This window comes from Haemorhous mexicanus, chromosome Z, assembly GCF_027477595.1.
Source record: "Haemorhous mexicanus isolate bHaeMex1 chromosome Z, bHaeMex1.pri, whole genome shotgun sequence".
In the NCBI taxonomy this organism is placed as follows: Eukaryota; Metazoa; Chordata; class Aves; order Passeriformes; family Fringillidae; genus Haemorhous; species Haemorhous mexicanus.
This window is the reverse complement of record NC_082381.1, coordinates 47,378,875-47,406,224: the sequence shown is the minus strand read 5'-3', so window position 1 is coordinate 47,406,224 and position 27,350 is coordinate 47,378,875. Positions and strand designations below refer to the sequence as shown.

Below are 27,350 nucleotides of genomic sequence, written 5' to 3'. Positions count from 1 at the left end.
TAAGCTACCTAAAAGTCTATTATGCTGTACCTTGTTGCTGCTGAGTCATTGGGTGCCTTTGTGCAAGTCTAAACTCTGTGAAGAACATGTCTCAGATTCTTCCCTTTGAAAGCAGAATAATGTTTACTTAGCAGAGTAAACCTCAGAAACACCAAAAGACTGTCCTGCACTTTGATGCTCACAGATACCATTTTACAACAGAGTCATTCCCTTTTCTCCTGCTGCTGTTTTCCATATGAAAATGAAAGGATTCAATGAACATTGAAATGACACCTCGTTACTAACGGAGGTCAAACCTTTGTCCCTTCAGATTTCTTTCCCCAGTCACCTGTGCCCAAACCTGCCTTATCAGTCCTCACTGTGTTCCCTTATGCAAAAAACTGTGTGTACTGTTCCACAGAGCCCCATGTTGACTGCTGACAATTTCTTTATCTGCCTTCCCTTCTGCAGAGGCACTGTCTCTCTTATTCTAGACAGAAAGCAGTTTCCACAAATCTAGTCAAAATATAATTATTGCAAACCCTCTCCAAACTCAGCTGAAGGATGAACAAGCTCAGAAGCTGCTTGCAAGGGCAAATAGCAGACAGACAGACTGATTATAAAGTAAGATTGCAGAAGCTTAATTTTCTAATGGAACCAAGCTATGGTAGAATTAGGAGATTCAACATGATGTTCCAAAAAGACTGTTATTCATTCACCTTATTCAATTTATTTTACACTATCATTTTTCATTTCACAGAGCAACACAAAATATTACACAGGAAAAATAAGACCTGATCCCTCATTATAGTTGTTCTAGGGGTCATGAACCTCATTATGGGTTTTGCAAGCAAATATAGAAAGATTAACTACTGCATTGAAGAATTTCACTTAGAGTTAAAATCGACAGAAAGGTGAATAAACAGAATTGGGATTTGGATTTATCATCAAATCACTATAAGGCTGAGCTACACTATTTCAACTAACTAAAATGTCAATGAATCACAGGCATCTACAGGAATAGGATCTACAGGTCACCCTTCTAAATTTCAGTAGATACAGCATAGTCTCCCTCACAAGCAGTCATGTCTAGGTATCTAAATACAGTTCCCACAGCTGAGCTCCATTCTGCGGCTGCTTTGCAGTGGTGTACGTGCTTTACATTTTGGTATTATGCACACTTCAGTCTATAATGTGTGAGCTTTCTGTTTAATTTAAGTTCCTCATTCCATTTGTGGTTGCCATCAAAGTATTTAACCTTGTTTAAAACTCACAGAACTGAAGAGTTACCTCAACAATATTGAAGCCTATGCCTTCCTGATGACCTGCATCCAGCCATTTTAAATCAACAAACAGTGTCTTTTCCCTGACCCTTTTGAGCTTTTGTTCAAAAGTTTGAAGGCTGCTTACTGACAAGTGATTTGTTTCCATTAGAACATGCCTCATTCCAGCCATCCGTGACCATTTTGTACTTAGGGCTTTATAACCAGCACGTCTCAACATTCCTAAAATCCCAGAGAGGATCTGAAAATAGAATAAGAAATGAGCATTTAAATTAAAAGCAACAGCACTTGCATGAAGCTGCCAGGTTTTTATGGTAGATAGTGTCTTTTTGCCCACCCCCACTCTCTCTACTCCCCCTTTTTCTCAGGGTTGTAAGCCATGTTTTCCATAATATTTTGCAATGCCACCTAGGGTTACATTCACTCTATTTATAGGGGCCTGTTTTAAAGTGAAACAGGTGTCAGATTGAATGAGGCTGTTGTCAGCATACAAGTCCTCTTGGGGAGGGGATGGGAGGTTTACTACTTTCTGTACTTGGGGAATTTACAGTCTGATCGCTAATCTCTCTGCAGGGCTCAGCAGGAGGAGGGGGAAAGGCAGAAGAATGGTGGAAGGAAAGGTTAGCTTTCTGCTGGAGCTATTCACTGCTGCCTCTCCCCCAGATCCATGCAACCAGACCTTTGCTTTTTTCATGTGCTGAAACTGATCTGAGTGTTTGTAAAAGGGGCCAGACAGACAGCCTGTCCTGAGGAATGAAATCCTTCCAACAGACATGAAACAGACAGAGCTCAGCTGAGAATGGGGCAACTCAAGACCCCTGTCCCACCCACCCCTTTCTGTTGATTACACCAGGCACCAGTTCCAGGGAAAAAAGATCAGCATAATGTTTCCACACCTCTCCATCTCATGCCACCTTTGCCATTATTATTTCCTCAATAGCAATCCATTAACATCACAATCAGGAACGCTGCAAGGACACAAGCTACAGAACCACTGTTTTAGTAGTGTGTAGCAGTAAATACCAGCATGAAGAGTCCCTGGGACACTGAGCTCAGAGTCAGACCGAGAAGGCAATGAGTATGTGAATACATGAAGGGGTGGCATGGGAAGATGAGGTAACACTTAAAAAATAGTTTAGCAAAAAGAAGTCACAGCTCGTTGCTCACCTTCACTTTGTTAGCAGGATGACCATGCTTATTGCGAAGCTAGTGATTTGTAGGACTTAAACAGAGACCACTAAGACATCTGACACAGACCAGTAGCAATTCATGAATTGTTGAAACTATTAATCACTACCTATATCAAAACTAAGGCTCCAGAACACACCAGACACACTACAGTGAGAAGGAAAAGAGTTGCTACTTATTTGTCCAAACTGCAGAAGTCAACTTGACACGTAGAGGGAGGACAAAGGTAATGTGATGTAAGTCAGACAGCTGACATGAGGAAGGAGAATGGAACAAGAGAAAGCAAGACTGGCTTTTCTTGCTGAGAACATTTAATGGAGCAATAAGTGCCTTTTCACCACAGTATAGGAAGCAGGTCTTAGGGAAGTATAGAAATGAGAATCTCACAAATGACATCAATGTGTAGGGAGAACCTGACAGACGTACAGCATCAATGCCAGAGGCATGGTGTGCATCATGAAGACTGAAAGCAGAGCTGTGAGGGTGAAGATAGCGTGGAAAGGAAACAACAGAGACTATCTGACAAGTAAGATGACACTGGTGACAATGATTTAGAGGTATCTTGGATTTATCTGGCATCACCAGTGTACAAGTCTGGCCATATGATGTACATTTTTTTAAGTATTCACAGGTATTCGTGAGTAATTGGAAGCTAACAGCTTCCATAACACCTGAAACTGAGAGGATCTTTAAATATTCCTCTCTTCCAGATTTTTCTTGAATGTGGGTTAGGCCACCATACTGATTTCCATTGCAAGAAAGTAATGTGTAGTTCTTGGAAAGATGTAAGTCACATAAAACTGCCATATTTATCCAAGGAACAAGGTGTTAAGGCAAATGGATTTACATGTGCAAAAATCCCAGTTCAGCATGTGTTTGTGGATTTACTGTGATTCATCAGTCATTCATGTTAATTGGCTACACAAATAATAACTTACATTTTAAATTTAGTATTTTTACTTGGAGTTATCACTACTGTATAACTCATCATGGTATTGTGGTTTCTTTTGTGTACTTTTTATGAACATGCGGGGTTTAAATATAATGAAAATCACAAAAATATGAACAAGTAATCACAAAAATATGAAAATCCCATTGCACAGAATTGCAGTGGGACTACTGCAGAACTATTTAGTTTTGTTTATTAAGCAAGGAAAAAACCCTCTGAAAATAACAAAGAAAAAATATCACATAACTTCATGGAAAATGGGATTGGGAGAAAACACACAAATATTTAAGTACAAAAGGTTACATTTTCAGAAGACCTCACCAGCTTCCATTCCTCAAAATGAACACCAGACTCATTGGATGCTGAGTGCTGTCAAAAATCTAACCACTTCACTGAAGAGCCTAACTGGGAGCTGAACTGTCTTTGTAATCTGATCCCATTTGGGAGATGTGGCATACCAAATTCTTTGGAAAGAACTAGATCTTATCACTGCCATTCCTGAATTAATAGAACACAGTTGATAGAGCACTTTGTGCAATATAAATAATTTCAATAACAAATTTGCATAGAGCAAAAATAAACAAGCAAAAAAAATCTCAGAAGATTTGAAGGTTTTAGCAGGTTGCTCTTACACTTGATAGGGAACTTCAAAAAAGGCAGCTGGATAAATCCCCGTGTGCTCAGAGACACATGGTCACAACTTCACTGGACTTTGCCCTTCCCTAACCTCCAGGGCCTCTGTTTTTTCTTAAGCACAAGAGCAGAGGGAGAGTACTGGGGACTATTAAAACTGCCATGGCTCTCTTGCCTGCTGCACTATCTTCCAAAGGACGTGCACCGTCTCTAAAGCTCTTGTGCCCAACCCCTCCCTCACAGCAGGGTTCAGGTGTGCAGCACATCCGTATGCATATATGTTTATGTATATAAACAGATGAAAATACAAAAGCTGAGACTTTGCAGACAGGTTATCCAGAGGGGATTACAAAGCCATTGCTTCCACTGCCTGAAAAGTGTTTGGGTATTGAATTCAGCTATATCAATGGAAATGCTTTCCAGGCAAGGTCTGCTACCAGTCCCCTGCATCCCTTCAGCTTTTGTCAGACCTTTTACCTCTAAGGAAATGCTCATATCTTGAATTACAGGAAACGGAGATGACAATCACTGTAGTCTTTCTTGTCATTCTTAGGTTCTTATCCCTAATATTCTTGGCAACTGATCACTTCAAAATTATCACTATCTCTATCAATCTCAGTAAATCTGCTACCTGCTAGCTGTAGCTCTTTGTTTTGCTCTACTCTCCTACAGATTCAGTTTGTTTTGCATTTTTTTCTCAGATCACAGTTCTTTCAATTATTTGTGCAAAACATCCTTCCTGTCTACAGCATCACACGATTCTGCATTATATTTTCATTGTGTGACAGCCTGCATTCTTGAGGGTCACTAAATCTGCATTTGAAAATTCCATGATGGCTAGAGCAGAAGCCTGTACACCACTCCTTGTGGTAAAATAACAAAATAATAAAAGCATCGCTGTGCAGCAGGAACCTCACATTCACCTTTCAAAGGGTTTGCCACCCTTATGGAGTTAATTTACATTAACATAAATATTCCATTAGTAGAAATGTTTATAACATACTTCTCTCTCAAGAGCATTCTGCAACAAGATTCTTCAACCACTTATGTTTAACTAATGTGTATCATATTTGAATAATATAAAAAGACAACTGAGCTAAGTGATTGAATGCCTGGAGAAAACCAATGTTAATTTCCATTAAAAGCAAAGCATATTCCTTCATTTTGCTGCTTAATTACTGCAGTATTTGGCCCAGAAATAAAAAAAAATGGTTCAAGAAGTCTCCAATAATAGCTTGCTGAAGCTTATTTTTGCCCTCCCACGTACCTCTAAAAAGAATTTTCCATATGCATTATTTCAAGCCTATTGCTGTGACCCAGAGCAAGGCTGGTAAGGTTTAAATATACCTGCTTTCCAATATGTTGTTGATGTAATCTGATAACCTTGCAGCAGCTTGGCATGGGGTGGCTTCTGCATCCCAGGCTACATTAGTGCCAAAAATCCACTCAAAGAATATAGAAAACAATCCTCTTCTCCTCAATTCTGACAGGATATTCTTCATGGTTCTCTGGAATTTCTCCACAGAAGCTTTATAAGTAAACTTTAATACTGGACTGATCCCCATGCTATTCTGCTACACTGACTTGTTGGCCATGTACTTTTAAAAACAGTAGCAATTAACTTCTCAAGGTAGTTGGAGGAGGTGAAGATGAAGGACACAGTGTTTCATATAAGTTTCAACTCACTGATATCCAAAATAGATTGAGTTAGTTTTCCAGCCATATAAAAGGCAATATTAAAAAAAAAAATCCATTAAGATGAAGAGAAGGCAAAGGCAAGTCAGTAAGTAAACAATGTATTAAAAAGTTTAACCAGCCTTCTAGTTTATGCAGAGAAAACATATCACTGACAAAGTTCAGGCAAGCCCAGAAAATACTCGTGGCTATGAGCAGGATCTCTCCTTTGACTTCAGTAGAATGAGGGCAATTTACTTATCTGGAATAAAGCAGCGTACTGATGTCTTACATCATTGCTCAGTGCAGTTATAACCCAGATTTCTACTCCAGGTATCTGGAAATTTATCATAAGAGTCACTTAAAGTGTAATTATTGCTACTTTATGATGGTTACAGAAAGTTAACTTGTTTTGTATGAACGTCAGTAAAATTTCTAAAACGCAGTTGCTAAAAATTTAGTTCTAGAGACTGGTTTTCAAGCAGTCAGATGAGCATGCAAGAGAAAAACTGAGAAAGATTAATTTGAACCTTGTAAAGCTTTAATTCTTTCCTTTGATGCTCTGGCTGTTAATTATTTCTTTCTGTAAGTAATAAAATATTTGATTCTTCACTAAAGTATGCAAAAAAATCTGCAAAACAGCATTAGCAGGAAGCAAATGTTTAATTTCAACTCAAGCTTCAATGACTTTTAAGAAAGAGGGTATATTTCCCTGAATAGATCATATGATCTTGTGTGCCCAGCCCACCCCAATTCTCTAGTCTCTTATCTTTGTGTTTAGAGTGCACACAATTGCACTCTACAAAGAATTTACAGGACCACCCTTTAATGCAAGTGGACATTCACCTTCTGGCAAGACTTTTTTAATTCCTGGTTCTGTATGTGGTACATTGAGATGGCTGGCTTAGATTATTGACTTCTATGGACAGTGTATATTGAGAAACAAACAGCTGAATGGCAGTTCTCAGAGGGTTGTAATCAGTGGCACTAGGTCTAGCTGAAGGCCTGCAATTAGTGCTGTCCTCCAAGGTTCCATACTGGGCCCAGCATTGTTTAGTCATCAATAACTTGGAGGAATGGGCAGATGCCTCCTCAGCAAGTTCACTGATGACACAGAGCTGGGAGCAGTGGCTGATACCCAGAGGGATGTGCAGCTCTTCAGAAGGCCCCTGACAGGCTGGAGAGACAGGCAGAAAAGAATTATCTGAAATTCAATGGAGGTAAATGCAGGGTGCTGCACGTGGGGAGGAGCAACCCCAGGCACCAGCACAGGCTGGTGCTGAGCTGCTGTAAAGCAGCTCTGTGGGGAAGGACCTGGAGATCCTGGTGGACAATGAGCTGTCCCTGAGCCAGCAGTGTGCCCTGGGGGCCAAGAAGGCCAATGGGATCCTGGGGTGCATTAGGATGATCTTTGCCAGCAGGTCAAGAGAGGTTATTCTGACCCTCTGCTGTGCTCTGGTTAGGCACATCTGGAGTGCTGTGTCCAGTTCTGGATTCCTCAGTACAAGAGAGACATGGAGTCCTGGAGGGGGTCCAGTGTATGGTTATGAAGATGATCAAAAGACTGGAGCATCTCTCTTATGAGGAAAGAGTGAGGGAGCTGGGCCTGTTAAGCCTTGAGAAGAGATAATGAGATGGGAGCTGATTCATGTCTGCCAGTATCTGAAGAAAAAGTGTTAGAGGATGGATCCAGGCTCTTCTCAGTGATGCCCAGCAACAGAACAAGGGGCAGAAACTGATGCATGGGAAGCTCCACCTGAACTTGGGGAAGAACATTTTACTGTGCAGGTGACCAATCACGGGTATAAGTTTGCCCAGAGAGGGTATGGAGTCTTCCTTATTGAAGATATTAAAGAACTATCTGGACACAACCCCATGCCATGTGCTCTAGGATGGCCCTGCTTGAGCAGGGAGTTTGGACCAGATGACCCACTGAGGTCCCTTCCAACCTGACCTGTTATGTGACTCTGTAACTGACTTAATGCAGCATGGGTGTAAAAAAGTGCAGAAGTATAACACCCATTGGGGACAAAGGACTGATGAGAAACAAAGAAATAAATGTTAAAAAAATAGATGTAATTTATTTGTAAGAGCCTCCCATTTCTCACATCTAACATTTGAGGTCAGTTTAATACAAAGGCACAGGCAATTTGCCTTGCCTACTCATACAAGGGGTTATTTTTGAAGCAATCAAGCGGTGCTGAGAATAACTCCAATGCCCATGTAGAGTTTGTCCACAACTGTGTGCAAAAGCATATTTATGCAGTTACTTTCAACTATAGCTTTTGTGTGTGTGAGTAGGAATTTTTTTCTAATTTGTAGAGGGTTCTACAAGTTCAGAGATCTTTCTTATTTCCAGATGTCATGCCAATTATTATCTGCTGATTGAAACAGACGCTTTGTTTTCAAGAGCAGTTGAAGGAAACAGTTATATCTATATGACTCCTACCCAGTATTTTTGTCTTTGGGCATGTTAATTGGATTAAAGACCAAACCAGTTTTGCTATTCTTCTGGACATCAATCAAACAAGGAATCTATGTGTATGGCTGATTTTACACATGTAAGTGTATTGATGAAATCTGCTCATATTCTTGGAGCAGGTACTACAATTCTTTACATGAAACCAATTTCTTAATGATGGTGGGCTGAGACTTGACCTTGGAACAAAAACTTGGGGGTGTTTGTGGATGAAAAGCTCAATGTAATTCAACAACGTGCACTCACAGCCCAGAAAACCATCTGCATCCTGGGCTGCATCCATAGCAGTGTGGCCAGAAAGACAAGGGAGGGGATTCTGCCCCCCTGCTTTTACTCTGGTGAGGCCCCACCTGGAATTCTGCACCCAGCTCTGGGCTCCCCTACAGAAAAAAGACATGAATAGATCTAGACAAGAGCCACTGATTTGTTCAGAGGTCTGGAGCACCTCTCCTACCATAGAGAAGAGAATACTCTGGGAACTCCTTAGAGTAACTTTCAAGTACTTAAAGGGGGCCTACAGGAAGGCTGGAGAGGCACTTTTCACAAAGACATTTAGGAAAAGGAAAATGGGGAATGACAGCCTTAAGGTGGAGGGTAGACTGAGGTTAGATATTAGGAAGAAATTCTTTACTGTGAAAGTGGTGAGGCATTGGAGCAGGTTACCCAGAGAAGTTGTGGGTTATCTATGCCTAAAAATGTTCAAGATCAGGTTGGATTGGGCTCTGAGCAACCTAGTCTAGTGGAGGGGGCCCCTGCCCAAGGAAGGGAGAATTGGAACCAGATGATCTTATCATCCCTTCCAACTCTTACCATTCTATGATTCTAATTAAATTTTTATTCTTGTGTATAATGCTCATTTAAGTACACTACCAAAGACAATTCAAAAGAGTAGCCACATGTCTCGTGGCACTTCTGCAGACCCCAGATACTTCTTATCTGCCAGCTAGGTAGTAGTAGAATACTTATTTTGCAATTGCCTTATTTTGCAGCTGCAAACATCTCCGCATTGGATAGCACACACAGTTTCTCTGTGTTAGTGATTACTGGAGTCATTAAAATTTTACCTTTAAGAATGAACAATGCTATTTGCATCAAGTGTAGGATAGCACTGAAATAAAATAAAAACTGTGATGTGTGTTAATGGAAATAAGAATTGGGGTATGGAAAGAAAGAAGTCCTCAATCTGATTTGGTAAAACACAGGGCAATAGAGCAGAGTGGAGGGATTTCTGAGTGTGCATGGAAGTAATCAGCACAAAGCTGTTGTGGAGAACTTTTGATGCCAGCAGGGCTTTCTAGCATGGACAGAGAGGATGCACACCAGATCAGGAAAAATGACGGTATGGCTGAGAGCTGGGGAGAAATGTGGCAAGACTCAGAAGAGCCATGGGGCAAGAAGACCTAGGCACCACCTCTGCACCATAAACTACATTGCTCCTTTCGGGGAAAATGAACAGTGACTTCCATGCCACAGTCACAGCATCATCCATCAGACATCAAAGAAAAACACAACTGAAACATGTAACTACAAAATAAAATAAAACAGCAATTCTAGTACTTAAAGAGTACTGACACTTCATACCTGTAACTGCCTTCCAAACAATAGACTGTGCAGCCAGATGTTCACAGCACACTTGATCATAAAAAGCAGAGAAGCAATGTCAAAAAAGATGAAGCCTTCCAGCTTCTCTGTAAGCAAGCCTGATGAAAGATACCTGTCTGATAGCTATGGGAAGGATTTAAACCTCAAATTTATTTCAGCAATGCACAGAGGTGCACTGCTCTGGAAGCTCCACTCTTCCCTAGATGGTAGGAAGCAGAAGCTACAGTTGCTGAAAGGACTACACACACTTGAAACTCACATATATATATATGTGTGTGTGTGTGTGTGTGTGTGTGTGTGTGTGTATACACACATATACGTACGTGCATTTAAAACCACCATTAGCATGTGGAGTTACTCTCAGCTCTGCTCACAAAAAGGGAAGCATAGGGCTACCTGGCCTTCTCTTTGCACATCATAAACTCTGCCACTGAAGAACCACAGCCTTAGGAAGAATCACCAAAGTGCCCTCCTGGAAAAAAGTATCTATGAGGAGATATCACCAAGAAGCAGCTACCTTCCTAACAAGCATATTTCTTTTTTTACATTATAGGAGAAAGATATTCTTAGTATCCACAGTAGTACTTTCTCAAAGACAGGTTATATAAAGTGATACAACACACACACACACACACAGAGAAGCACGCAAAAATAAAATATGAATGACTCACTGCACTTATGCAAACTAAGTTGCGTAAGCCTGTTTTTCTCAACTCTTAAAAAAACCCAAAACAGCACATACACAACCTTACAAAATGAGCTGAAATGCTCAGTTATGAAAGCTAAAATTGTTGAATAAAGCAGAACTCCCCCAGCTTCTCTGGGTCCTTCACACCCACATCTGGTATAGTGTTTACTAATGGATAAAAATAGAAAGTTGAAACTTAACAGACCCTAACATTTATCACAGTATTTAGGAATCAAAACAGAAAGCATCTGAGAAGTGGCATTCACTTCTCAGGGAAAAGAAACCTTAAGAGGGAAAGATCAACAGCTGCATTTTGAAAGGTATCCTAGTTAAGTCTCACTGAAATACTACCCTCTAGGTACTTAGCAAGGACAAACTAGGAAGAAAATAATCAGCTGTACTTCTTCATTTCAACAGGTAGGTAATTTTAATGTAACCTGAAAATAATTTAATCTTTTAAAAAAATCACGCAGAATTTCCTCTAAACCATTACATTCAATCAGTTTTTGGCAGATGACATCACAAGATGATTTGATTCATCTTGATTTCTTTAGATATGCACAAAGTGCATTTTTCTTGCAAAAGAGCAAGTTATTTTCTTATCTGCCAGAACCAGCAGATGACAGCATGAATGGCAGAGGTGGGACATGAACACATGGGTCACCGTTCAGGGGTTCAATAAGCATTATCTGTCCCATGAGCAAGGTATCCCTGATCAGCCCATAAAGCAATAGCTGTTCAATTGCAGATTTGGAAAAGTTTGGCACACCAACTTTGAAAGCTGCCAAATCATGCTTTTGAACATATAGGCCACAACATTTAGATAAAATAAGCCCTGAATTAAGGAAGGTGTAGCATGAAATGAATCCTCTAATCTATTCTCAGAACTGCGATCCAAAATAATCTGAGAGCTTTTGCAAATAATCCTTTTAAATTGCAGTAGTAGCATTACTTTGGAGAATTATTCAAATCTACTGCTGATGAGAAGATGTCAGGCTAGAAAATTATATGAGTCAGCTAACTCACTCAGAGGATCCTGTTCTCTCTGTCTCCTAGACACAGTACACAGATACATAGCACACAGGTGGAGCATGCGATTAGTCATTGGCTCCTATGAGCATCTGAATGTCAGAGAATTACAGAATGGCTTGGGGTGGAAGGCACGTTAAAGAATATCTTGTTCCATCCTCTCTGATATGAGTAGGGCTGCCTCTTATTAGACCAGACTTCTCAGCCTGGCTGTGAACACTTCCAGGGATGGGGCATCTACAGCTTCCCTGGACAACCACCCTCACAGTAAAGAATTTCTTCCTAACATCTAACCTAAAACCACTCTCAGTTAGAAACCACTCCTCCTTGTCCTCTCACTACAGTTCCTGAAGAAGGATCCCTTTTTGGCTTTCTTCAGTAGGCCCCCTTCAGATACTAGAATGTTGTTATGAAGTCTCCATGCAACCTTCTCTTGTCCAAGGGGAACAGCCCCAGCTTCCTCAGCCTGTCTTCATAGGGAAAGTGCCATTATCAACTTTGTGGCCTCCACTAGACTTGCTCCAGCAGTTCCATGTCCTTCTTATCTTGGTGGCATCAGAACTGCACAGGTGGGGTCTCACCAGAGCAGAGCAGAGGGGAAGAATCACCTCCCTTGACCAGCTGGTCACCCCTCTTTTGACACAGTCCAGGATATAGTTGGCTTCATCAATCAACACCCCCAAGCCCTTCTCCTCCAGGCCGCTCTCAATCACTTTGTTCAACCTGTAGCTGTGCCTGGTACTGCCACAACCCAGGCACAGGGCCTTGTACTTTGCTTTGTTGAACTTCCTGAGGTTCAGGCAGATACAGCTCTGAAGCATGTCCAGGTCCCTGAGGATGACATTCCTTTCCTTCCATGTGACTGCATCACACAGCTTGGTGTCAAAGTGGCAAACTAGCTGAGGGAGCACTCAGTGCCTCAAAGTCTGTGTGAGTGCTCAGAGGCTGATGCACTACTCAGAGAAAGCAGTGCAGGTGGCAGACCTGAGTGCACCAGTGTCCAGGCTAATGCTAAGAAGAGCTTAGCGCCAGGACAGGCAGATCAGGAGGATCCTGGACGTGATGGGAGAATGCTGCACTGATCAAGGACAGCAAAGAAGGGAACAGAGAAGAGAGACTGCAGGATGGCTCAGGAGGAACTGAGGCAGCACAGCAAGAATTTTTAAAGGTGAGGCTGCTTTACAGAGAATACTGAGCAGGCACTAGAATAGTACATATTATATGTAGGAAGAAAACTCTTAGCACATCTTGTGTTAGGAGTTGCAGCTCTATCTCAGAATTCCAGCATCTCCATTCGAGCTCTGTGACTGCAGAAAAACCCCCTGATGGCGTCTTAGCCTCACAACTGAAAGTGCTGCCTCTTTTGTTTCACATGATACATGGGACACAAGGCCTGGTTCTGTGCCCACTGCCTGTTACTTATTCAACATGACAGACACATAGAAAACAGAACAGAGTATATTTAGAGGAAATAAAAGCTTAGACTTTACAGCCACAAGCCACAGCTCATTGGTTTTGTAAGATATCTTTAGAAAAATGCCATTTTCTGTGTTGTGGTAAATTAAGAGTTTCTATTTGAAGAAAATATTGATTTTTTGAACTACAGAGTTGGCAATAAAAAAATATCTTGCTCTCTGTCACAAGAGCAATCAAAGCAACCCTGATTTTTCAGAGAGCTCATAGATGACTAGACTTCAGTTTTAAACTGTTGCCAGTACATCAGCTTTGAAGTACAGGTTTCCAGCACACTGGTAACCCAAAACTCTGCCTGCACTACTGCCTCAGCCACAGAGACAGGCAGCATTCAGGAACCAGTTCTGTCTGCTTTGTAAGACAGCCTAAGGCAGAATCAGCAGTTCCCCTGCCTTCAAATTAATCTCATTTAGCACTAGGAAGGCAAAGAATAACTACATTCATGGACTCCACTGTTTCCAAGATGGTTCTGGTGCTAGAGCAAAATGTCCTTCAAAACTGAAAACTAGCCTAAGTTTGGCTTCGGAAAAGAGTCCCAGGTATCACACAGTGTCAGCTGCTGCATTACTCTGCCTTCCACTTCAAGACACTTTGGGTCTCTTCAGGGTCAAGTGAAGCCAGGGGCAGTACACCATGCTAGGCAGCAGCAACACCAAGACAGTGTCTTGCTAAAAATCTATCAGTAAAACCCTGATGAACCATATTTCAATAATAAAGCCACTGCAAAATATTCCATTATGGGGAACCAGATGAAGGCCAGTTTGTACTGCTGACTGCTTTAACATGTTTTAAGCAGGTTTTTACAGGTATCAGAAACTTCTAGCACTGCAACACAGAGTTTTGCATGGGTCATTTATGATACACTGTGCCACAAAGACTAGGTCCAGAAATTATATAATCTTGTTAGCTACAACAAACAAGCAAACAAAAAAATCCTTCTATTAATGGAACTTAGGTGCATAATCACAGATAAATCCATCTTGACTGATATGAACAATACTATGGCTGAGAAAGATACAAGGAGGAGCTGAAAGAAACAAGGTGACACAAATGTAAGACCTATGCTCTAATCTTAACTCTACCCATTCTGTCCTGTCAGAAGTCATATGAATTAACTTTTAGATCTTAAGATGCTTTTTAATTCTGGGAGTTAAACAAAGCAGAAGAAAATTCTAGTCCTACCTACTTTGTTTCCACAGTTTGTCAAGTCACATAAAGTCAAATAGTGCATAAGTTTTTGCATGAGACAAATTTTTCAGTGTTAGCCTTTTCAGAGAAGGAAAAATTTTCAATAACTAACACAAGCCAGAATATTGTGCAGGTACAATTAATACTATTTCAGTATATTTGGATTTCTATTCAACTTTTGTCTTTCTTTACTTTTTCTTTTAGCGTCACAAATAATCAAACCACTTTATTTCCTTTATTCTGTCTTTCAAACAACATGATAGAGGACAAAGATCAAATGCCCTGTCAGGGCAAAATTCAGTTTTATAAGAATCTATTTTACTGAAATCTGCTAAATATATCCACTTGGGTTTCACAGCTTCATTCTGACCAATGACAGGAGTTCTGAATTCCAGTGGAGATGGAGAAGATTACATGCTGGTACTCCAAAGTGCTTACACTGATCAATTAACTTTATTTTTAGGAAGTACAGACTCTACTTTCAGAAAGTACCACCACCACTACCCCCAGGTTCTATTTTTGGGGACAGGCAAGAATCTACAAATTCAAACCATATAGTTATGTCACTGATTCAAACCAAAGGTAGGGATTTTTCCCTGTGTTCTATACCAGTTCTTCCCAACTTCCTGATCTTCCTTCCTTCTGAGCAGGAAGATAAAGAACACGAGTTTCATTTTATTCATTGTGAGACTATATGAGTGCAAAAAAGCGATGATGGGTGAAAAAGGAAACTGACAACAACTCAGAAATTTTGTATTCTGTCTTTACTATGGACAAAAGGATGCTTTCTCTGAAAATGACAGTCCAGCTTCCAGATTATGCACTGGGGTTTTGCTTGAGTAAAAATGAGCTGACATCACAATTACAAATGCTAAATGATTGGCCCAAGTCAGAAGTCAGACACCCTAACCCTGAGAAATGTCAGTCTAAGTGAAGCCCACTAGCTGGAACTTAGTAACTCACATACACAAGGTCTCTGCTGTTCCATTCCAGCCAAATTAGGTAAGTCAGTTCCTGACCAAAAAGCATCACTGCTGGGCACCCTTCTCAAGCAGACAAGCCCAAAAGGATAATGATGAGAATTAAACTGTTCTTCCAGCCCCAGAGGCAGGGCTGTGCCACACTGGCAGAGCTGCTCCTCAAAGCTAGAATGCCAGTATTCTAGTATTGCCAGTCTTGGTGTTGATGGAAGATGCTGGGCTCAGCAATTACACTAGACATGTCACACCTGATGTCCAAATTCACTTCCTGCTCCTAATGAGATAGTTGAAAAGTCTAATACACAGGCTGTTTTCTTCTCATAAAAAACATTTATTTAAGCTTCACACATGAGGGTATGATAAGAACACAGGTATATATGTGACTACATTAATTACATATTAATGTCTGTATGTAATAGAGACATTCTAAACATACGGAAGTGTTGTAGCTTTTGCACATGTATTCACGGAATTATACATCACTCCTTTCTGTAATCATCACCTCAGTACACACTCAGTTAATGCTCACCCAAAGAATGCTTGTGACTGTTCTTTTGAAAATTTTTGTGCTAAATTTAAGGTATACTTAATATTTAATGTTAACTAAGCCATTCCAGACATTAAAGCCATTTATATCTGCTGAAACTAATAAACACGATGTTCCACAGAGCATTTATACTGTTTAAATAGGCCCTTTATCTAAGAGGAAGAGGTGAGACCCATGTACCCAAGTACCCAAGTACACTGCACAGGATACTCTTCTTCAGAGTATTGCTAGCAGTTTAAGCAATGCCACACAGAGCATTTCTTGTAGCATTGGTGAGTTGTGCAGAGAGGCTGCAACCGAAGAACAATGACAACAGAGAACCCATCTATAGTTTGATAAAATTTTTTTGTGAAACAGTGTTTGCTTAGCACATGAGCACAGATGGGTCTATTTTTTGCTGTGCTACCCTAAGCCAATAATAGAAGCCTAGTAACATACAGTTTCAACCTGGCACAAGAACTATTTTCACCCTTTTTATAATCTGGGGAGTAAACTTCAGCTGTGAGTTCATCATAATTCCAATAAAAAAGGACTTGGATAACAAAAGAACACAAACAAAAGTTTGTGTGAATTCTGAGTTTACAGTTTAAAGACAGAGGCATTGCCCCACAGCCAGCCAGTATATTATGTGACATTTTTTAATATGCACACAGATTATAATCTCATTTTCAGGGCCAAAAACTCTGATAATATAAACAATTGTATGAAAAGGTGTCATCTATTAGAATATTGCAACAGTTAACAAGTGCAGCCCTACAAGTCAGTTCAAAGAATACTGTAAGGGAAGACTACTCAGAGGAATGGTAATGAAGTGGGTATGTGCTGGCACATCATATGTGCTATGTAAGCAAGACCCCCTCTCAGCTGCTGCATCTCTAGCTCCCTTCAATCACTCACAAATTAAGTCCAGCTGACTACCAGCTGCAGTTGCAATTGCAAGTTCTTTATAAAGACTTCTCTGTTAGTAGCTCTGGGTAACTTGACCAATCCTGAAGTTTCATTTTCCCTTCTCTCTGCAGAGGCATGCTTGTGTTTAGGGTAAGCAAAGAAAAAAGATGTGATAGACCAGGCTTGAATGACAAACAGGTAAGGCCAAGTTCCAACTTTGATCCACCTCTACCAAGTGAAAATATGTCCTGCATAGTCAGACAGATGGAAGCCTCCTGTCTTCTGAGTGGACAGTCAGTCAAATATTGTCTTGCAGCTAGCTGAGATGTGAGCTCCTGGAAAGAGCTTTGGGAGGAAGGATATACGGGGACCCACAAGGTAGCAATTATTTTAAGATGTAGATCAGAGGTGTGGGAAATATTCGGATAGTGCTAGCTGCCACAAAACCATGCAAAACTTTTAGCTGTGCATTTCTATAATAACATCTTCTGATGTGTTTCACAAGAAGCCTGTGTTATGTGGAAACAGGTAAATGAGCACAAGCACAAACTATTTCCCAGCACAGCCCTGCTAAAGCAGTACTTACTACTTTTCTTTGAATTATAAAGCCTTAAGATGGCATACAGGAATTAAGTCCTGACATCCCGGGGTGACGTATTACTCTTTTTTTGCATATGCAATGCAACAGCAAACTCAGAAACATCTTGTGTATACTAACTGCTAATGTCAGTCATTAAGCTCTAGGCCGAATCTACATACCATAAAGACCCCTCTCTCAACAGACAATTCAACTGGAGGAGAAAGATGGCAGCAGAGCACACATTTGCTCCCAAGTTGCCTTATGACACTTGACCAATAAGGGACTTCCTGACCTGTGAGGGGAATTCCTCTGACTAACAGTAAACTTTCCATTCCATCAAGCTAACTCCCCGGTTCCAGCTCAGCAGGTGAGAATTCAAGGCAGTGGAACCATGAAAAGGAGATTGCGGACAGTGTTCTCTTGGCTGTCATCCAGAGTCTGGTTTGCCCTCTGAGAACACTCCCTCGTGCTGGTGTTCCATGAAAGGGATAGAAGGTCCCAAGAATGGCAGGGGATAAAGGATCTCAAGGACAGAGGGATAGAAGATGCCAACTATCACTTGTAGGGGCTACTTGGTTTGGTTTTTTGGGGTTTATTTTTTAGTTTCACTTGTATTAATGTAGAATTCTAGAGAGAAGAATAAAAATACCCTAAAAGGCACTTTAAAAAAATATTTATCAGACCAGATGCATGTTTCAACTTAAAAATCCTGAGGGTGCATTGCCAAAGTGTGATCTATCTCCCACCAGTATACCAGCCATCACTGTCGTCTTCTAGCAGAGTTCCTTGCACTTTGCATCATCTTTTGCATCTCGTATTTCATCCCATTAGGATCCAGAATCAAAAAATATGCTCAGTTGGAAGGGACCCATCAGGACCATCGAGTCCAACTCCTAGCCCTGTGTAGGACAACCCAAGAATAAAAACCACACCATGTGCCTGAAAGCATTGTCCAAAAACTTTCTGAACTCAGATAGGCTTGATGCTGTGACCACTTCACTGAGGAAACAGGAAATTGAGAAATAAGCCCTATTCTATAAAAGAATTAGGCCTAAGTGTGTATAAAACTCAGTATTTTGCAAATCCCATTTGTTCCTGCAAAGTGTGACTCTCAGAAACAACAAAATAACTATGTATCCATGTTACAATCCTCAGAACTAAAAACCCCAAAATGCTCAGCCCTAGTCCATGAAAACACCTGAAGCCTTACAGGATTATGTTGGATTCTGCACTCCAGAATAACTTAAAACTGTCTCAATCAAGCTGATTAGACACCTCATTCATGCCCAAGCCCTTATCTTAATAAGCCCTTATCTTAATAGGTGTTCTTCCTATCAACCCCTGAAGAGGTTGAGCCTGACACATGTCAGTGTACATCTACTCCACTCATTGGGTCAGGCTGATGTAAAAAAAATTATAGTCACCACCTTCTTCACTTTCTTTTTCAGCACAGCTGCAAGTGATATGTGTTTTACCGGGGATATGGGATAATCATAAGTCACTGCCTCTTTTCCTGAAGTGGTATAGGTCTTCATTTCACAGGAAAGCATCCTGAGTGGTGCCTCAGCCTACAGGGCCGAATTTTCAAAACTACTGAAGTTGCACTAGTGACTAGCAAATCACTGGTATGGTTATGGGATATGCATGAACACGTGTGGAAAAAAATGAGCCTAGATGGGTAGCACACCCACCTGAGGGTGATGAGTTCTTAATTTTCGTCACTAAATGAAGTATAGAAGCAATCATATGAGCAGGAACAAGAACACAGGTCTTCTTCTCACCAGTCATGAAAAAAAAACCACCACCAAAATTCTATACACTGAAAAAATCACCAACAAGGAAAGGCATCGGCAGTAGCCAAGTAATTGTACTATTGCCATATAGCAAGAAACAAATATGGATTTGAACAGAGGAGACAGGTAACTGAATTAATTTGTATCAGAAGCCAGCAATCTACTTGCAGTTTAGAGAATGCATGTTTAACACTAGTGTCTGGATTCTACTTGGGAGTACAAGTATCTGCTATTCACCAAAGTCCTCTGACCATGCCTTTCACACAGCTGCTTTCCCTCCAAAAAAACTGCTTTCCCCTTGACTTAAGTGGTCAACATCAACCCAATAATCTCATTATAATCAACCATACTGGTACTTCCTGCATGGCTTCTGACATTCTTGTCTGTTGTAAACTTCTCTGACCTTGGGGCTGTATCCCATGGATCCTGCTTTAATCCACCCCTACATTTTTCCATAATAAGGTTCATATAGCCCCACACAACAAATACAAGCACACATACAGACAATGTTTTAAATAATTAGTAGTTTTCCCTTAAGGGTAAAAATGTTCTGTAATAGTATTTCTTTTTGTTATGAAATAATGTAAACGATCTTGGTGTGGTAATATTTTGTAATATGTCTGTGTTATGCAATTAAGGCTGTAGGATTCAGATGACTTACATGCACCTGGAGATACTGACAGATAATGGAGACTTGGAGCTGTTGAAAAGCACTTACATATCCTTGTGCTTATATAGATACACAGATAAACACACAAAACAACATACCCATCATCAGTCTACATCTTTTTACAAAAAAAGTACTTGGTACAATAAGGTCTGTGTAGTTTAATTTCTGCTCATTTCCTGTTCTCTTCAAATTAAGACCCCTTTGTAAATATTAAAACCCCATATTTGTGCCTTTTTTTTTAGGGAGGTAGATCTCTTGCCTTCTTTTCTGCTAAGACATGTAAATCTTGTTGACTTCAGCTAGGCCAGGGCAACTCAATATCCTCAACTTTGATTTTAATTCTTTTCGTCAGCTTTCAAATCAGCTTGAAGATAAAATGTAGAAACTTGCCAAATGGTCAGTTTGCAAAGCAAATCCTACTAGCTAAGAATATAATAGTTTGTTTGTTTAGTGACTTCTTTCCTTCTAAGAGCATCATAGGGTTAAGGTGATCTGAATGACAATATTTGCATGAAAAGCAGCTTCACACTTCATCTTCCTCTTTTCTTTAATTCCAGCTAAGACAGTGGCTGACTGCCTAACCAAAAGTTTATCTCAAAATCACCACAGACCATGTGGTCCTTACCTAGGGAAGTTAACCCTTAAGTACCGGTCTGCTTCTTGCCTCAGCACAAGCATCACCGTTAATTACAGGCCTGTCGTGGCAGCATCAGGCATTTTTTCACACTTTCCATCATCCCACGGATTCTCTCATCTCAGGATTGTGGGATAGCAAATCTGTGTAGGAAAGGTAGGCTTTTAATACTCACCAAAGAGTTGGTGTGAGAAAGGAATTAATTTGTTACTGTAGGGAAAGGCAATAGAAATATCAGTGTTTGGAGGATAAGGAAGATGATAAGAAGATTCAGGATGAGTCTTAGAAGAAAATACTGAGACAGTGATACTTGTGGTCAAAAATTGTCAAGCCCATGCAAGATTAGAAGGTAGAGAAGGGTTTTCTTAGAAAAAATTTTACTAGTTCACCACTCTAAAAAGAAATTAGACTGTTTCCATGTGGTTTCTTCCCCCCCCCACCCCCCCACCCCCCCCCACCCCCAACTCACAGTGTGTCCCACTCAGTCTTAGGGTTCTGCACAGGGCCACATCCAGGTCAGGCCACAGTGTGATTCCACAACATAAGCAAACACACAGATGTGTGTGGCACCAATTACTGCACAGTTATAAATCTGAAACATGGAGCAACAAACTGACACCAGAGTATTTATATATATATATACCTCACCAGATATGACCATTCCTTGAAATGGTCTGTAATCTACAGCACTTCCATGACCCTAGCCCACTTTGCTGATGTCATGCACGTACAATCTACCTGTCCTTGTAGCAAGCAGCATCAGGCTCCTCTGGGTAGGATCTCATACTGCACTGTACACTCAGTGCTGGGTAGTGTAAGATGGATCTGAAAGCTGAAGCCATAGGTTAGGGCAGAATTCAGGGTCTTCAGCACCTACACAGGAGGGTACTCTTCAGTGCACTACAACAGAGTGCTCTGAGTGTATTAGAGGCTCTTCTCCCATCTTTCCTTTACATGACTGCCTGCATGCTCTAGAGCTTCTCTCCAGGAGTACTTCAGGCAATTTGGTTTCCAGCCCAATGGATTCCACATTGCAGTGCCATGGATGCCAACATTACTGATAATATACCTACAGAGAGAGCTTTTCCAACTGAAACATTGCAGCTGAAGTTCAGGAGCCTTGAGGAAAGGCCTGCAATAGAGCATATGCTGAACTCTCACAAGAAGTGCCACACTGCTTGCTGTAAGCATGTAACTTATGTGTGAGTGAGGACCAAACTATGGGGCCTCCTCAGGAGTCAATGGAAAGGAGTTGACACTGTCAGCAGGGATGATGCATGATTACATCTATCTGAGCACCTCCAGATAGGAAGTGAGCATTCACAGCACTGAATTAGTAAGATAAAGTATTGATCTGGGGAATTATTGATATTGCCAATCTCCAAAAGATAGTAAGAATGCTTAACATTTCACAGGATTTGGCTCTAAGGAGCTGTATCTCAGAAACAAATGCTGCCAGCCAAAATATTTTGCACTGAGATCACTAAAATGAAATACCTACCTTAGAGAGCTGGTTTTGGTTTTCTGCGTCCATCCTTTTAAAATACATTCATGTGATGTAGAAAAAAACAGATACCACATTCTTTTAGCTGTACCCTTATATTTCATACTTATGCCAAGAGTTATGCCAAAATCATCTAATACTGAAAATACTCCTGAAAATACTGTACTGTCAGTCTCTTGTTATGTCAATCACCTGCACAGGGAATCCAAAAGTCTTATTCATTTCCCATTCAGTAACTTTGTCAAACCACACTTTTAATACCAGAAATGTATTAAATTATAAGGTAAACATAAGAGCCCTATTTGACTCAGATGCATTACCAGTGTTTTTTTTTTTTTTCTGCATGAATAACTGTCACTCTCATTTTCATTTTGGTAATTACAGAAAATGGGCTGATTTTTAATGTCTGTTCCAGCAGAGCTGAAGATGTTGATTTCAGAGTGATTCAGACTTTAAAATCTAATTCATGCAGTTGATCCACAAAATTAACCAGAGTATAGGTTTCATCAATTTGGTAGAGTGTCTTTTATAACAACAGATGGTAATTTTTTGTTATGTAAAGCATTAAATGTACTCTGTTACAAAACCACTTTAAATGATTTCTTTTTAAAAAACCACCAACCAACCAAACCAAAACCCATCAGGAAACTACAAAAATCGCTCCCCCCACAGTGCTCAGATACTTTAACCCAAAGAAATTGCTGACAGATTTGTTTTCAGCACACCAGAGTAAAGAGCTGACAACGTATTTTTTTTTTTGCTGGATATGGTAACCTAGGTCTATTTTTAGGGCTTCTTTTCTTTTTTTAAAGTACACCAAAATAGCAGTGGGCTTAAAAATCACCATCTGCTTCTAGGAATTAAATAATTCTCTGAAGAATAGATAATAAGAACAAAGAGCCTACTCCCAACTCTCAGATCTTTCACAGCAGGATTGAAAGTCACGTTACTTGTAAACATCATTTATTTCATCAAACAATACTGCAGGGTCACAACACCCCTGTAAGTGTTCAATATACCTATTTATCAGTTATCACCAGCATAAACTGTTTACAGGCAGGCTGTCATGAATGACAGACTAGCAAGTGCTATTGCTATGGCTTTTATGACTTAGAATAAAGCTGCTGATATTTACAGCACAATAAAGACTCTCCACATTTATTTCTTTAACTTTGATTTAGTTAAGGAGAGAAAGATTCTAATTTGTAGGGAATGTTAATTTTTTTTGGTAATGCCCATTAGAGCTATTCTGCCATTAGCATGTTATCATTATTTGCAAATGCATGTAAAGAAATCCGAGTTTGTTTGCATCCAGCTAGTTTGGATCCTGCTAACAATGAATCACTACGTCAGTTCAAGATGGCTCAGGACCTGGACACTTGCTCGATGGCTGAAGCCTGTCAGCAGTTTCCCCATCCTCAGCATTTGTGCCTCTGACAGCTTGGATGACTTACTGCTCAACAAGAGAAAACCTAGCCCCTATCTCTTAGGCTCTACCCATGCATCAATAGTCTTAGAAAATAACATGGTACCATTGCTATCTGTCAGTCCTGACCCTTGTATCTTTTGAACCTTACACTATATAAACTGAGCTTTAAAAAAGGTGGAAAAGGAGGATCCATTAGTTTTCCATGAAAAGTGGTTTGATGAAAGAAGAAAGGCTCATGCTGAAGTCCCTCTTCCACTTCCTTTTTGAATTAAAACTTCAGCAACTTGGTCATCACACTTTCTGTGAGGGCTCCAGACACAAACAGCACATACCCAAGATTAGATGGCGCATATCCCCTCTCCTTAGCAGGGAATACTGGGGAAGCGGGAGTAGGGATTGTATGAAAGAACAATCAGAAGGTGACAAAGGCTAAAGAGAAGGATAAAACCAGCTCCCCTAGTATATGTGCTGGTGGGATGGTGTTCCCTAGTTCTGTGATTTCAGTAAAGATGACAAATTTTCAATTGCAGTAATTTCAGTTTAAAACATTTCCATGTTTTGCACCACAGAAGAGCATTTATCTTTTCAGTATCATTTTCAAGAAATGTAGTTTGGTTTGGTTTTTTTCCCCATGATATTCTGTTAAAAAAACAATGTCTTTTTCAGAGAATAAGACTAAATCTTCTAAAATAGAAAATGAGATAAGACACTGCAAGATACTTTAAGTGACACACAGGATGAGTAATAAACAAGTTTACAAAATGAAGTAGTATTTAATATCATTTTTCAACAGGTTTGTCTTATTGTAGTTATTTAAAATAAAAGTTCACAACAGAAACAGTTCAAAAAAGGAGATGTCCATTATTCATATTTATATTTGGCAGATTAGAATTTTTGTGAAATGAGTTGTTAATTATTTAAAAGACCTGCTAGTGACCACTGTAGCAACAGTATTTAGACTAACATTTTGACAAAAAGAGAGGAGAAAAATGGAAAAACTTATGCTTTGTTGGTATATTCTGCTTTGGCAGGGAGAAGAAGTCTTTGAAGTAATTTGCAAGAATCATCTATTTCTAGTAAACAATTAAGAAATACTTTATTTGTGAGGAAAATAATTCTTATTTTTTTCTGAGTCAGTAGTCACTAACTAAAGAAAGGAACTTTTCCAACAAAGGGAAGAAAAAAGTAAATAAGGCAAGCAATGGGTTTGAAAACTTTAGTGTTCTTTGGACATTTTCAAAGGGAGCCCTCTTTACTGAAGAACAGTTGCAGAAAAAAAAGAACAGATTACGAATAGCCAAGATTCCTAGTGATCTCAATGGGAATTACACATTTATTTGGAAAGCATTAAAGAGTAAGATTACAGAAGCAAAACCTGATCCAAATTCCATTATGTAAATGGAAAAAGAAAATTTTGTTGTCTTAAAAGGAAATAGAATTGAGCCTTCAGTTCCCACTTAATGAGATACTAGTAAATGTTGAGAATTGCAGGGCAAGTGACAAAGGAGAGATGCCATTTTGGGTTGGGTTAGGTTTTTTTTTCATATTAAATACCTATTTAGGTTGCAATTTACTCAAGACTTATCATCATAAGATTCTTCCTCCTGCTGACTATATCTATCTAAAGTGCTATTCAGATACAGTGGAAATGGGGCATACCACAGATTCTAAATGTTTCATTAGAGTCTATGAGTGAGCAAAGAAAGCTATTTAACCTGCATAGGATCCATTCCTTATTCCAGACAATTTATTCCTTTCTTCAATAGCATACAGTAATTGCTGGTTCTAATGGTATTACTGGTTTGAAACAAAGACTGAATAGATTCCTCCTTCTTTTACAGTTGGGACACTTTTGTGATTTGTTTGATTCTGCTAAAGTTGCTTTTGTTAATGCATGGAATCACCTAAATGAGTGCCAAGGCTGTGAGATCTCACAACCAGGTTTTCCCACCACTGCTAAGTAACGCTTAGGCCAACTGGGCTCGTACTCTGCACACAGGTCCTAGAATCTGAACCCAACTCCAGGATAAAGATTAACCTTTTTTGCTGCAAGGTTCTCCAAACTCTCAGCTTTTGCTGGACCCAGAATAAGTTCAAGGCCCTCAGCAACTGAGTCTGCACAGCAGGATTGTTTTAGCAGCATATCCGAGGCATGAGATTTTTTGTTTCTTCTCCTAAGTTATAGGTACACATAGGGGACTACAAATAATGTGAATTTCTAGAGAAAAATGAAGCCGTTTTGATAGATTTTTCTTTAAAATTAATAAATTCAGACCATGTATAAACTATCCAGTCATATCCTGTAGAAGTTTAAACAGTGAAACCACAAGGGAAAATAAACTAACATCTCTTCCCTTTTTATCTTAAAAGTGTCTGAAATGAATTGGTTGCTAAAGAAACCTGATATAATTGTGACAGAGTGTTTTGAAACCCTTAGTGGAGTTCATCTGAAACCTCAGCATAACAAGTGGCCTCTTATCTGCGTACTATTCCAGGAAGAAATGCATGGCATTTCGTCATCACAGCTGAAAGAGTAGCTGGCTCTGCACGTAGGCTAAGTGAGAATAAGAGCCCTCAGCTATAATGAGGGCATGCTGGTAGCTAATGCTTAGTCAGAGGCCATTTCCTTTAGCCTTTGCTACTGCTTGCAGGAGTTGGAATGCAGGAAAAGGCAAAAACTAAAGTGAACAGACTGAAGGTCAGACTGTTTACCTTCTGTACTTTTTCTCAAAGAAGATTAATTCTGAAGACATGGCACATATGCATTAATGTGGTGACATCCTAAACCATCCTGCCCATTACAAGGACTTTAAGTAGCTTTATTTAATGTGGCAGTTCATGAGCAGAATTACTTAAAGGAGAGAGAATCATAAAAAAGCATATGTCTCTTTTTTTTTTTTTAGTCTGACATTTAAAGGCAAATTAGTAAGTGGGAGTTTAATATAGATATTTCCTTGTGAACACTGATCTTGAATTTCCAAGCAGGCAAACTGACTTTCTCCTTAATAAAGCTCTTGAAACATAGATAACTTGTAGCAATTACTTCAGGGATGAATCTTCATATGTGAGGGAATACAGTAAGGAACATTTCTTTTTATAGGTTTTTCCTCTTCTGTACATCCTGAAGATAATAATATGAGTGATGTACTGTCATGATGGTTTTTAAAAGAGGAATCTGCATAATTTGAACATGGAATGATTAATCATTAGACTATGAAAATGTTACATAGGAATGTGTAGCAATGTTCAGGCTGTAAGTTTGCAAGACACTTCATTCAGGACCACATTTTGTTTTCTTATTCTGCCTGCAGGAACATCAGCAATTATTGTGAATTTAATGAGCTATCACTACGCTGATTTAAGCACACAACTGCATGTACTGTACTACTGAACACACTGGACTGAGTCATTTTACATACATGCAGTTGCTGGTCTAAATAAGGGCTAGATTTGACTTGTTCTGTTTAAATCACTGGCTGAACTGAAAATAGTTGGCACAGATTTTTCTCAGGAAATTCAAACTTACACAAGCAGAGGAAAAACATTGCAAATGAGATGCTGCTGTGTGCAAAAATTCATCTTGGGTAAAACTTTAAACCCTAGAAATAAATCTTGTTTTCAGTTCTCACAAACAGGCTTTTCTATTCAACTCTGAAGGTTTAAAGCAGTTGTTAATCAAATACTGTACACAGTACTAAGCAGCAAAAATGTTCAGTTATTTCTGAAACACGTTATTTTGAGGCTATGTTTGAATCTTCCATATTTATGTGATGAGAGTTATGTCACAAAGTTAATCATTCCCAGGATGCTAGCATTCGGGGTAATGAAAAACTTCTTGTGCAAGCAGTCATTAATCAGTGAGTCTAACATTGCATAATGCTTTCTGAAGCATGTGTTATGTGATCAGAGTACAAGGCTGCATAATACAGCAAAGTGTTTATGCCATATGCTGACCTTTTCTAAAGTAGAAATGGAGCCATGTGATGTGCTGCTCCTGCCAGCATCTGCTTATTGCCAATAATTAAGTTTGATGATATGAAGAAACACAAACTTGTATTGCTTTAGAGTTCTAAAAGGAAGAAGCTTTGAAGTTTTTGGCACTGTAAAGCACAAAGATAGCCAACTTGGCTTGGAAACACTACCGTTGTCCATTATAGGCA

The 27,350-nt window shown here is 39.7% G+C and overlaps 1 long non-coding RNA gene across 1 annotated transcript; it reads right to left on the bottom strand.

The window, feature by feature from the left end:
• Positions 1 to 702: 702 nt before the first annotated feature.
• LOC132341588 (uncharacterized) lies at positions 703 to 27,350 on the bottom strand. Its single transcript, XR_009490271.1, has 3 exons — positions 20,727 to 27,350; positions 20,249 to 20,400; positions 703 to 1,503 (listed from the first exon to the last, which is right to left on the bottom strand). It is a non-coding gene; the product is annotated as an uncharacterized LOC132341588 (long non-coding RNA).